Consider the following 13,622-nt stretch of genomic DNA (forward strand, 5'->3'; position numbering starts at 1 on the left):
GTTTTGGGCCACAACTGGTGATACTTGGGGTTACTCTTACCTCTGCATTCATGACTTACTCCTGGTGGTGCTCAGGGAACCCTGTGGGATGCCAGGGATCCAACCTGGTTCGGCCGCATATAAAGCAAGTGCCCTCCCCTCTTTCCAGCCCCATATTTTTTAAATAACCCCTGGGAGATAGCACAAGGGTTGAAATACTGGCCTTGCACACAGCTGACCCAGGTTCAAATCCCCAGCACTGCATAGGGTCTGCCAAGCCCCTCCAGGAGTGATCTCTGAGCACAGGAATAAGGTCTGAGCACCACCAGGTGGGGCCCTAAAATCAAAAAACGTGAAAATAAAAGTCGGAGGGGGGGGCAGGGAGATAGTGCAGGGGTTACGGCTTTTGCCTTGCCTGCTGAAAACTCTGGTTTAATTCCCAGCACGTCCCAGGTTCTGCCAAGCCCCATGAGAACTAACCCTGCCCCAGGATCAGGAATAATCTTTGGCCCCTCACATTGGTGGGGGGGTGAGTATGGCCCCAAACCCCGCCAAGAAAGAAAAAGAAGAGGTGTTGGAAAGAGAGCTCTAAGGGCTGGCGCCTATGTTTTGCATGCAGGAGGCCTGGGTTCGAGCCCCAACTCTGTCTTCACTACCACAAGGAGGGACCCCCCAATAAGAAAAAAAAATGTAGGGACCAGAGAGATAGCACAGTGCGGAGGTCACCTGTCTTCCATGTGGCCAACCCAGGTTCAATCCCCAGCATCCCATAGGGCTCCCTGAGTACTGTCAGGAGTGATCCATGAGTGCAGAGCCAGGGGTAACCCCTGAGCATCACCGGGTGTGGCCACAAATGAAAATAACAACAACAAAAATGTAGGGCTGGAGTGATAGGACAGCAGGGAGGGCCAGTTTTGACCCACAGCACCCCATGTGATCCCTTCGAGCCTGCCAGGAGTGATCCCTGAGCTTAGAGCCAAGAGGAAGCCCTGAGCACTGCTGGGTGTGGCCCCCAAACAAACAAAACAAAACCCAAAAACAATGTAGGGGTCCAAGTCTGAAAAAGCCAAGTTCAAACTCCAACTGCTTTCTTTCTTTTTTTTTTTTTTGTGTGTGTGTGTGTGAGGGAGTGCTACACCCAGGGAAGTGCTCGGGCCTTACTCCTGGTTCTGTGTTCTGGAGTTACACCTGGCGGGTCTCAGGGGAGCCTATGCAGTCTCAGGGATAGAAACGGAGTCAGCTGCATGCGTTAACCCATGTCCTATGTCTCTGGCACTCAAGCCCCATTCTGTTTGGGCCATAGTATTCAGAGCTATGTGTCAGTGTCAGTGTGGGGGGCTGGAGTGATAGCACAGCGGGTAGGGTGTTGCCTTGCACGCGGCCGACCCAGGTTCGATTCCCAGCATCCCATATGGTCCCTTGAGCACCGCCAGGAGTAATTCCTGAGTGCAGAGCCAGGAGTGCATCGCTGGGTGTGACCCAAAAAGAAAAAAAAAGTGTCAGTGTGTTGTGTGTGTGACACATATTTTCATCTCCCTCTTCAGCACTGGCTTCCTAGATCCACCCTGGGCCAGTTGCCTCTGGTCCCGGGCCTGTACCTGTCAGGGTGCGATGCTCACCCCATGTGGCCCTCCTCCTCCAAAGGCCCCAGAAGAAGCCCCAACAGGAAGTCTCAGCTGGGGCAGCGGAAGAGGCTAGGGTGTGGCGTCCCGGGTGCTTCTGGGTAACTGCTGCCTCAACCAGGCAGGAGCAAAGCCACCCCTCACCTCCCACCCGCACCCAGCACAGTCCTGGCCTTCATCTGTATTTCTCCCTCCAAACTGTTGCTTTCCAGAGAGCTAGAGAGATGGCACAGCTGGGAGGGCACTTGCCTTGCACGCAGCTGACCTGGGTTGGGTTCCTGGCACCCCCTAAGTGTCCCCAGAGCCCTGCCAGGCATTATTCCTGAATACAGAGCCAGGAGTAACCCCTGAACTCAGAGCTAGGAGTAACCCTTCAGCATGGCCAAGTATGGTTCCATAGTGATATACAGAAATAATCACCTCCAAAAAAATAAAAAAGAAAGAATCACCTCCAAAGCAAACAAACCAAGGGTCAGCACCGGTTTTGCTTGCAAAAGACCCGGGTTTGATCCCCAGTACCATCAACACCCCTCCTTAAAACCATGGAAGGGAATCAAGCCTCGAGCACCAAGCCAGGAGTAACCCTGCACTGCGCACTGCTGGGTGTGGTTCAATATTAAAACCCCAAGGCTGGAGCAACAGTACGTGGACAGGGTATTTGCTTCGTATTCAGCTGAGAGTTTGATCCCTAGCACCCCATAGGCTACCCATAACCCTGCAGGGGGTCACCCTGAGCACAGCTGGGTGTGGCTTCCCCTCTTCCCTAAAGATCCCCCCAAAAAACAATATCATCGCCTAAAAAAAAAACCCACAAAGTATGGGGCTGGAGTAATAGTATAGCAGGGAGGGTACTTGCCATGCATGCACTCAACCTGAATTTAATCCCTAGCATCCCAAAGGGTCTCAGGAGTCCCCACCAGGAGTTCTCCCTGAGCACCACTGAATGTGGCCCTAAACAAAAACCAAGCTCCATCCTGCCAGTCTGTCACCCCATCCTTTGTCCTTCCTGCCACTGCAATTTTTTTTGGGGGGGGGCAGAGGGGGGGATCCACACTCAATAGCGCTCAAGGCTTACTCCTGGTTCTGTGCTCAGGAATCATTTGCGGTGACAGGATTTCATGACTGACCCCAGCTCAGTCACCCACCCCACTGTCTAGCCCCTCAATTCCTCTCTTGGGGAGACAGGGTGCTTGCCTCGCATGTGGCCCTAAAGGGTCTGATCCCCGGAAACTCAAGCCCTGCTAGGCATAACCCCTAACTAAGCTCAGAGCCAGAGGTAACTCCTGAGCACCACCAGGTGTGACCACAGCTCCAAACAAACAAACAAAAAAATTCCTCTCAGGTCAACCCCACCTTTCCCGCCGAGAGCCTGGGTCCACAGCAGGTCAGGGTCCTGTTTTGCTGGGGCCTGGGCAAACAAGCCTGAGCAAATGAGCCTCCCTCTCCAGCTGGGCTCTAAGCACTCCCTGTCCATCTGCCGTATGATCCTGGCGCTTACACAGGCTCATGGGCTACTGCAGGTTCACCCACTGGATCCCTTCCTGGAAGCCTTCTCCCTGTCCTTGTCATTTTTTATTTTTTTTTGCTTTTTGGGTCACACCCGGCAATGCTCAGGGGTTACTCCTGGCTCTGCACTCAGGAATTACTTCTGGTGGTGCTCAGGGGACCATATGGGATGCTGGGAATTGAACCCGGGTCAGCTGCGCGCAAGGCAAACGCCCTACCCACTGAACTATCGCTCCGGCTCCTGTCCTTGTCAATTTTTGTGTCCCTCCAGCATCCCTTTCTGTGTCTCCTGGTACTGGCCTTTATAACTTGGTTATTTTGTTTTGGGGCCACACCAAGGGATGCTCAGGACATACTCCTGGCAGGGCTTAGTGGCAGGGATGGAACCCAGGTTGGCCGCTTGTTTGCCAGACAAGTGCCATCCCTGCTGTACTGTGGTTCCTGGGCCAGCCTTTACAACTTTGGCTGGTGGAGTTTGGGGTGATGGTGCCCTGAGTTGAAGGGCAGGCTTTGCATGTTGGAGCCCTAGCTTCCATCCCTCGACCCCTGGAGTGGCCCCCAAAGAAACCCAACAACTGAGATGGGAATGGAATTTTGTGAGACCCTGTATTTGAGCTTCAGCACCCCAAAACCAAACCAAACCAATACTGGCACCTTGACTCCTATCTCTGACACCCCCAATTCTCTTCTGAGCTTTTTTTTTTTCTTAAAGGTTTTTTTCTGGGGGGGGGGCACCTGGCGATATCAGGGGTTACTCCTGGCTCTGTATTCAGGGATCACTTCCTGGCGGTGCTAGGGGGACCCTATGGGATGCCAGGGATTGAACCCGCTGCGTGCAAGGCCAGCGACCTCCCCGCTGTGTTATCATTCGGAGGCTCTTAGAGGGCTTTTCTGTTTCTGCATGCGCCCTCTCGTTTTCCATGCCTGTCCCCCTAAAGTCTCCTCGCTGTCGGAGAGGGCAGCTCTGAGTGCAAAGCTCCCCTCAGAGAGGCGGTGGCGAGGTCCCTGGGTTTTATTCCCACCTCAGAAGCCCTCGGTTGGGTCACATCTTCAGTGCCTGGCACTCAAAGACTGGGGTCCCCGGACGAAGAGCTGCACCCCTGGGAGTCTCAGCTTCCTGGAGCGCTCCCTCCACCACCCTACCTGGTGACCCAGCGTGCGGGACGGGGGGGGGGGGGGGGCGGTGAGTGCGCGGGTCTCCAGGGGGAGCCGCGGGGACAGCCGGCCCGCCCCCGCTCGGGTGGGCAATGAGTAACCAGCTTCGCGGCCAGGGTGCTCTTTGGACGGAGAGGGACAAAAGGCCCAGTGTACGCTGCGGGTTACTGATTGACCGTCCCCTGCGCTCCCCCCGCCGAGCGGACGCCCAGGTCCCCGGTTGGGACCGGCCAGTTCCCCAAGCCCCACGCGGCCGATCGCCCCCTGGCGGCGGCGAGCGCAACCCGGCCCGGCCGCCACTCCCCTCGGTCTCCCTCCCGGCTCACCTGGAGCCCTCCTCGGCCTCGCTCCCAGGTGCCGGCAGCGTCGATCCCCGCGCCCAGAAGCAACCGCGGACTCCGCGGACTCCGTGCCCCCGGGATCCCGAGCTCCAGGCCGGAGAGCCAGGAATGATCCCGTAAGGGCCGGCGTGGCCGCGGACGGCCCAGAGCCCCGCCCACAGCGGGCCTGCCCCTCTATGACCACGCCCATAACCACGCCTCTCCCGAGTCTGCCCTATCCCGACACAGGCAAGGCCTGACCACGCCCACGTGCCCGCCCACTAGAGACCACGCCCCTCCGGCCGAGCCCTCGGGTACCAGCTTCATCCTGACAGCCGCGTGGCTGCGCGTGCTTTAGCTTCCACTCACCTGGAGTCTATACCTCGCGTCCCTCCAGCTCCTGGTCCACGCCCCAGCTAGCAGCCCATCCCCTCAGACTTTCCCCATGTCCCACCCAGGCTTCCAAGTTCTAGTTCTCAGTGCTGTTCTTGGGACGTAGCTCTTCACTCCTTGGGGACATGACCCAGACGTTCTACCTTCGCGGATCCTTAGCGAAGCAATTCGGAGTTTTGTAGGACCATCATGACAGCAGTTACTGTCTCAAAACTTCGGTCCATCAACCGATTGACAGTCACTCTGTCTAGTGGACACCTTCTCAGCAAATCAGATTTTTTTCTGGTATCATCTGAAAGATACATGTATTTTTTTTTTCTTTATGGGTCACCCCCGGCGATGTACAGGGGTTACTCCTGGCTCTGCACTCAGGAATCACTCCTGGTAGTGCTCAGGGGACCACATGGGATGCTGGAAATCGAACCCGGGTCGGTCGCGTGCAAGGTAAACGCCCTACCCGCTGTGCTATCTCTCCAGCTCCCTGAAAGACATTTTTGCAGGAGGTAGGTACTTGCTTGCATATGGCTGATCCCCGGCATCCCATATTGATCCACGAGCACAGCCAGGAATGATTCTTGAGTGCAGAGCCAGGAGTAACCCCTGAACACCACCAGATATGGTCCAAAGCGCCCCCCCCCACATCCCTCTGAAAATAAAGCTATTTTTACAAAAACCGTTAGTACGTGTCTACTTTAGAAACCCATCTGACAATATAGCTTGGTAATATTGCTCTGTCATGTTACTGTAGTTAGTTAGGACCTAGCATTTCTTCCTGGTGTATTCCAGAATTGAAACTACAGGAATGTACATGGGCCAGAGAGATAGCGCAATGTGTAGGGCACTTGCTTTGTGTGCCATGGATTGGGATTCGATCCTCAGCATCCCATATGGTCTCCTGAGCACCTTCAGAAGTGATTCCTGAGCACAGAGCCAGGAGTAAACCCTGGATCACAGCGAGGTCGAACCCTTCCCCCAACCAAACAAAAATAAAATCTTCAAACAGGGACTGGAGAGATAGTCCAGCAGGTAGGGATTGCACCTGGCCAACCCAAGTTTGACCCTCAGCATCCATATGGTACTCCGAGCCTGCCAGGAGTTATCGCTGAAAGCATGGCAAGGTGTGATCCTTCAATAAAACTTCAAATAGATTCCAAACCCCCAAATTCTCTGCTCCACCTGGCTTGCTGCATGTACTTTCTCCCCATCACCCAAACTTTGATCTCTGTCTACCCTTCACAGGAAGTCCTCCAGTCCTGCCCCTTCACAACACACACACACACACACACACACACACACACACACACGCACGCATGCACGCACACCCCTTCTGTGGTGGTGGTAAGATTGGGAACTTGGGGTCACAAAGTTTACTCCTGGCTCTGTGCTCACTCTAGGGAGTGCTCAGGACCATATGGGTGTGCCGGGGATTACACTCGGGCTGTCTGCATGCAAGGCAAGTGCTTTAAGCCCTGTTCTATCATCTCTTCAGTCACACACAAATCTTCTGGTTTTGGGGACACATCCCTTGATGCTCAAGGGTTACTTCTGGCTGTGCACTCAGGGATCACGCTAGGCAGTTGTCAAGGAACCATATCTGCTGAGACCTTGCCTCAGGCTGAGGGAAAAGGATCTGTTGAAGAGCTGCTTTGCATAACTAAAAGCTGCATTAAAGCAACTTGTCTTTTTTATTTTTCTTTTTCCCTGTCAAACAAAAGGATGGTTTCCACCCAAAGATAAGTCAGAACCTGGGGATTTTGGTGGAGGGAAGTTGACCCTGGTGGTGGGTATGGTGTGAGATCGTTGTGTGCTGGAAACTCTTAATTACTGGAAACTTTGTAAATCACCAAGCCTTCATTAAAAAAAAAAAATAGGGACTTTTTTTTTAAAAAAAAAGAGTGAAGCTGAGTGCAGGCTTTATATTCGAGAGCTTTGGCTTCAATCCCCGACACTGAATGGTCCCCTAAACACGGCTACTAAGAGACCTAGATGTGGGGGGAAGGGTTGGGGGGCGGGGGGAGTTCATCCTGACTCTTTCTTAACATTTCATATCCCATTTCCCATTGTGTTGCTCCATGTCTTGGGGGGTGGGGAGGGGAAATTAAGATATTTTCTTTTCCTTTTGACTTTTGGGTTTTTTCCCTTTCAGCTAGCTCAGGGATCACTCCTGACAGTGATCAGGGGACCATATGGGGTGCCAGAGATCAAACACAGAGCAAGTGCCCTACCCACTGTTCTATCTCTCCAGCCCCTTCTTCCTTTTTTTTTTTTTTGGTCACACCCTGCAATGCTCAGGGTTCTGGTTCCACACTCAGGAATCACTGATGGTGCTCGTATGGGATGCTGGGTTGATTGCATGCAAGGCAAATGCCCTCCACACTGTCCTATCGTTGTACCCCCTTTCTTTTTATCTTGTTTTTCCTTCTCTCTGTTTTTTTTTTGCTTTTTTGGGGGGTCACACCTGGCGATGCACAGGGGTTACTCCTGGCTCTGCACTCAGGAGTTACTCCTGGCGGTTCTCAGGGGACCATATGGGATGCTGGGAATCGAACCCGGGTTGGCCGCGTTGCAAGGCAAACGCCCTACCCGCTGTGCTATCTCTCCAGCCCATTCTCTGTTTTTTTTTTGTTTCTTTTCATCTTTTGCTTTTTTTTTAATTAAAAAAATTTTTTTCATCTTTGTCTTTCTTGCTTGCCTTTAGGACCACCCTAAGCAGTACTTGGGGATGAATTCCCTCATCAATAGGGGGCTCACTTCTGGCAGTGCAGAGGTGAGGGAGTGTGGTGTTGGGGATCAAATTGGGCAACTCCTGTATGCAAAGCCCGTGTTCTGGCCCCTGGAGTGACCACTGCAGTTCCCACATTCAAGTTTCTTGATGTGGCAAGCACGATTTCATCTTATTTATTTATTTATTAAGTTTTGGGGCCACACCCAGTAATGCTCAGGCATTACTCCTGACTCTGAAGCACGGTTTTATTGTATCTAGTCAATCAGCCTTGGACCCACACCATGAGTGCTCAGGCATTAACTCCTGGCTCTGTGCTCAGGGATTTCTTCTGGTGGGGCTTGGGGTGGGGAGCGTATGGGGTGCTGGGAATCGAACCAGGGTCAGTAGTATGCAACGGAAGAGCCTTATACTAAGACTGGACCGGGATTGGGGCTCAGTATGCAAAGTATGTGCTCAGCCCTTTGAATTCCTCTTGCTAACAATGTATTTCTAGGGGCGGGAGAGATAGTATATCACCGCCAGTGGTCACTCCTGAGCACAGATCCAAAAAGAACCCCTGAACACTTTAAAATATGCACCCCCACAAAAAAATAAAAATAAAAAGAAGAATGGAGCCTTGAACCCTAAGGCTTGGATTTTATTTGTTTGGGGACCACACTCATCTTTGCTCAGGGCTGACTCCTAGCTCTGAGATCACCCGGGGAGACCATCTGGGGTGCGGGGGATCAACCTCCCACCGTTTGCCCCGTCAGTCACGTGCAAGGCAAGCGGCTTCCCCATTGTACTATCTCTCCAGTCCCCAAAGCCCAGATTTGGGGCAAAGAGAAGTTTAGCAATGTCGCTATTGCACACCAGGCCTTTTCCTGCTGTCCGATTAAACCGCGATCCCATCCGAGCGGGTGGAGATGGAGCTGGGGGTGCGAGGAGGGTCGTGAGGGGAGCAGAGGGGCTGGGGGGCATATTGCCCTGCTAGCCCCTTTGGCCAGGACGGGGTGGGGGCGCCCTAGGAAGTAAGGGATGTGCAGATCCTTGGCCTGGGATGGTCTCCAGCTCCGCCCCGCCCCCACCTGCCCGGGAGCCCTGGGGGAGGGGAGAGGCTCCCGGTGCCGCTTTATTGCTCTTGGACTGCGGAACACTGAGTGCTGTGTGTGAGGGCTTCCCCGGAGCCCTCCCCCCAGCCTGTCCCCCGCCTGGGGCGCATCCTTTCGTCCAGCCGCCTGCTTTTCTGACCTTCTCCTCTCCTCTCCCCTCTCTCCTCCTGCTCCTTTCCTTCCCTTTCCTCCCCGTGCTCTGGGCTGGCTCTTGCCTCTGTACTCAGAGCGCACTTCTGGCTGGGCTAAAGGAACCCTATGGGGTACTAGGGGTCGCGCCTGAGTCACTGGCGTGCAAGGCTAGCGTCACATCTGCTGTATTATCTCTCCTGGTTGGAGTGATAGCACAGGGTAGGGCGTCTGCCTTGCAACGTGGCCGGCCCAACCGACCTGGGTTCCATTCCTCCGCCCCTCTCAGAGAACCCTGCAAACTACCGAGAGTATCCTGCCCGCGCAGCAAAGCCTGGCAAGCTACCCGTGATGTATTCGATATGCCAAGTACATTAACAACAAGTCTCACAATGGAGACGTTACTGGGCCTGCTCGAGCCAATCAATGAACAACGGGAGGACAGTGCTATATATATATATATATATATATATATATATATATATATATAGAGAGAGAGAGAGAGAGAGAGAGAGAGACCTGGGGGCGGGAGGGGTGTGTGTTAAAGGATCAGAAACATTGTCTTGCATGCATTTGACCTGGCTTGGATCCTAGGTATCTCATACGGCCCCCTTAACATTGCCAGGAATGGTCCCCCGAAAATGCGCCCCCCAAAAAGAAATAAAATAAGTAAACGATTATGGGGGGTGGGAGTGGAGGGTTACTTCCACTGGTGATGGAGTGCAGAGGTAGTGGGAACAATGATGTGTTGGGTGATTTTTTTGTTGGAGGTCACACCCGGAGATGCTCAGGGGTTACTCCTGGCTCTGCACTCAGTAGTTACTCCTAATGTTGTTCAGGGGACCCTATGGGATACCGGGGATCGAACCCGGATCGGCCACGTGCAAGGCAAATGTTCTCCTCGCTAGACTATAGCTCCAGCCCCAGTGTTGTGTATTAAACGCCCCTGCAAAGCCTGCACTCACTCTTTTGAGCCGGCGCCCCAGCGCCCAGGCTTAACCTTACGCCTCACTTTCCTTATCTGTAAAATGGGAGCAGACACTCTGTCCACATGCAGTGACTTAAGGTCAGCGCCTATGTGGCCAACATTCTTATGTCCCCATACTTTCCCTTTGTCGTTACAGTTGTGATGAGCAGACAGTGCACAGACCTTTACTTCTAGTGCACGCGGGAGGTGATACTTCGGGGGTTTTGGTGGAGGTGGGAAAGCTCAGTGAGTTGGTCCTCGGCTGTGCTCAAAGGCTACTCCCTGCTCCATGCTCTGATAAATTCATGGAGGAGCTCTGGGGACCAGAAGTGGTGCCGGGGATGTGAACCAGGTTGCAACAGTAGCAGCCTCATGCAAAGCAAGCGTCTTCCCTCCTGTACCGTCTCTTCGTGCCCCGGACTCTCTTGCCTCCTACCCCTTACTGCACCCCTCTCCACTCTGGAGACACACCCTCCCTCAATTTCATCGGGGTCCACAGCCTCTCCTAAACCCAGCTCACACAGCTGCTGGGTGTAGCTAACACACCCTGTCCCTATCCTGGAGGTGCACATGCGCCCTTGGACCCAGCTAAAGAGCTACTACGGGCTACCGTGATTGGGTCAGAGAAGAGCACGTGACCCAAAAAAGAGCCAATGAGAACCAGCCGAGCTCTTACTGTTGTGTTTATCCCTATTGCTGAGATACCCACACCTCTTGGTGCTAAGATAGGGCAAGCAGAGCTACCATGGAAACCCCAGCCCTGCCCCCAGTCTGGGATTTTTACCAGTATATATGGGAGAATAATCCCTTCAGATATTACTGAAGAATGAATTTGGAAGCCAGGAGCAGAGAGAGGCAGAGAGAGACAGAGAGCGAGAGAGTGAGAGAGAAAAAGAGAGAGAGAGATTGTCTATAAATTAAGTCAACATGGGAAACCAGAGGATGGAGAGAGGGAGGATGCCTGGATCCAGCCATGCCCGAAGTCCCAAATGACATCTTGGCTCATTTCCTTTATGTAAACTCAATTTTCTTCTGGCAGCTCATTTACTGTTTTCATGCTCTATCAATGCAAATGGATTACAATAGGGGTCAGAGAGATAGTAAAATAAGTAAGGTATTTGTCTTGCATCGGGTCAACAAGGGTTCGATCCACAGCCCTCCATAAGGTTGCTCTTGAGCACCGTCAGGAGTGATCCCTGAGCAGAGTCAGATATAAGTCCTGAGCACTGCTGGTTGTGCCCTCCTAGATCCCTCCACCAAAAAAATATTGAGCCAGGAGATGGTGTCAGGGATGCCTGGGGTTACATTCAGTGATCCTTAAGCACCACATGGTCCTCTGAGCATTACCAGAAGTGACCTCCAAGCACTGAACTAGGATTAGCCTATGGGCTCCCAAACAAAACTGTGTTTGTTTTGGGGCCACACTCAGGGGTGCTCGGGGCTTATTCTTGGCTCTGTGCTCAGGGATCACTCCTGGAAAGGCATAAGGGAACCCTAAGAAGTGCTGGGGACCATGCTTAGGTCAGCAATGTGCAAGGCAAGAGCCCTACATGCTGTACTACTATCTTTTTTGCCCAGCAAGCAAAAAAAAATTTTTTTTTAACCGAACACAAGGTCTCACGCATGTAAAGCATGAGCTCTGTGGCCGAGCAATAGCCCTGACCCGAGATTGCTTTATTCCAGGGCCCGGGTTTACAGTAGAGGGTGGTGGGGGTGCTTCCCCACCCTTTTAGGAACCTCTGACCTAGCCTCAACTACTCTGCCAGGAACTGCTTGACCCTATCAGGCTTCCTGCCCCTCAGGCTACAAAATCCTTCTGTTGCAATGAACAAAGCGCTCACTCCCCTCTTGATGCAGTTCAGTAAAACAGGGAATGCAGTATCTTGCGCAATTTTCAATTCACGGGGTGAGAGGGTTTCAGGAACAGCTAGATCCTGGGACCCAAGTTGTGGTCAAGACTCATTTTTGAGGAACTGAAGAGACAGTACAGGGGTTAAGATGCTTGCCTTGTTTGTGGCCGATCCTGGTTCAATCTCTGTTGTCCCACAGGGTCCTCAGAGCACTGCCAGGAGAAAACCCTGAGCACTGCTTGGTGTTACCTAATTCCTACGCCCAATGAATACTCATTCTTGCCTGGGGTGGGTATTAAGGGGATTCAAAGGACAAGTTTTTGAATTCTGGGTTCAATCCCTGGCACTGTATGGTGCTACTGGCTACCCTCCGTCCACCCCCACCAATTCCAGATCCAGGAATAATCCTGAGCTCCTTCTCATAAGAGTACTCCCGAGCTCCTACTCAGAGGAGAAACTACTCATTTCAACTCATGGGGCAGTGGGTAGGACAATTACTTGCCTTGCAAGTGTGAGTCCCTGGGTTTTATCCCTAGCAACACACACACACACACACACACACACACACACACACACACATTTATTCAGTTCTTTCCTTTCCTTTTTTTTTTCTTTTTGGTCACACCCAGTGATGCTCAGGTGTCAGTCTTGGCACTGCACTCAGGAGTTACTCCTGACGGTGCTTGGGGGACCATATGGGATGCTGGGGATTGAACCCAGGTCGACCACCTGCAAGACAAACGCCTTACCCACTGTACTATTGCTCCGGCCCCAGTTCTTTTCTTTCTTTCTTTCTTTCTTTCTTTCTTTCTTTTTTTTTCCTTTTTGCTTTTGGATACATCTGCTGATGCTCAGGACTTACTCGGGGTAGTAGTGTTTAGTGCTTGGAGGACCCTATGGAAAGCTGGGGATCAAATCTACTGTACTGGGGCTGGAGTGATAGCACAGCGGGTTGGGCGTTTGCCTTGCATGCGGCCGACCCAGGTTCGATTCCCAGCATCCCATATGGTCCCCCAGGCACTGTCAGTAGTTATTCCTGAGTGCAGAGCCAGGAGTAACCCCTGAGCATCACCGGGTGTGACCCAAACACACACACACACACACACACACACACACACACACACACACACACCACATCATTCAAAGGTCTAGAGGTCATTTGCACAAGGTCCAAAGCATTATCTTCCATACCACATTCTCCCCCGCCCTCCAGCACAGCCTATGTAGCCCTCATGGCTGATGATTCAAGTGTTACTGTGAGCGGGCCGGAGCGGTAGTCCAGTGGGTAGGGCATTTGCCTTACACGTGGCCAACCCAGGTTCGATCCCTGGCATCCCATAGGGTCCCCTGAGCACTGTCAGGGTAAATTTTTGAGCGCACAGAGACACAGGAATCACCCCTGAGCATCGCTGGGTGTGGCCCAAAAGCCAACCAAAAAAGACAAAACAAAAACAACTAAAAACAAGACTCATTCTTTTATTCTGTTTTCTGGCTCCATCCCCTGGCAGGCTCCTGGGGAAGTGAACAAAAGAGGCTGCCACCCTCAGAACCACTGGGCTGAGGGTGGAGCTCTTCCAGGGAAATCCTCTCCTGGGGGCAGCCCCTGAGAGGCCATTCCAACAACAGGACTGCCCTGGAATCCATGCCCTAGGCCAGGGGGACAGTAGGAGGCTAGCACAGCAGCTTTCTTGGCTAAGCCCCATCACCAGCAATTTCCTTTGCCTTTTTTTTTGGGGGGGGGTGTCATGCCCGGCGGTGCTCAGGGCTTCCTCCTGACTCTGCATTCAGGCCTTGGGGACTCTATGGGATGCTGGGGAGAGAACCCAGTTGCCTGCAAGGCAAACAAGCACCTCAACCACTGTTTCTCTGGCTCCTTGTGTTTGTG

This window comes from Sorex fumeus, unplaced genomic scaffold, assembly GCF_029834395.1.
Source record: "Sorex fumeus unplaced genomic scaffold, SorFum_2.1 ptg000019l, whole genome shotgun sequence".
In the NCBI taxonomy this organism is placed as follows: Eukaryota; Metazoa; Chordata; class Mammalia; order Eulipotyphla; family Soricidae; genus Sorex; species Sorex fumeus.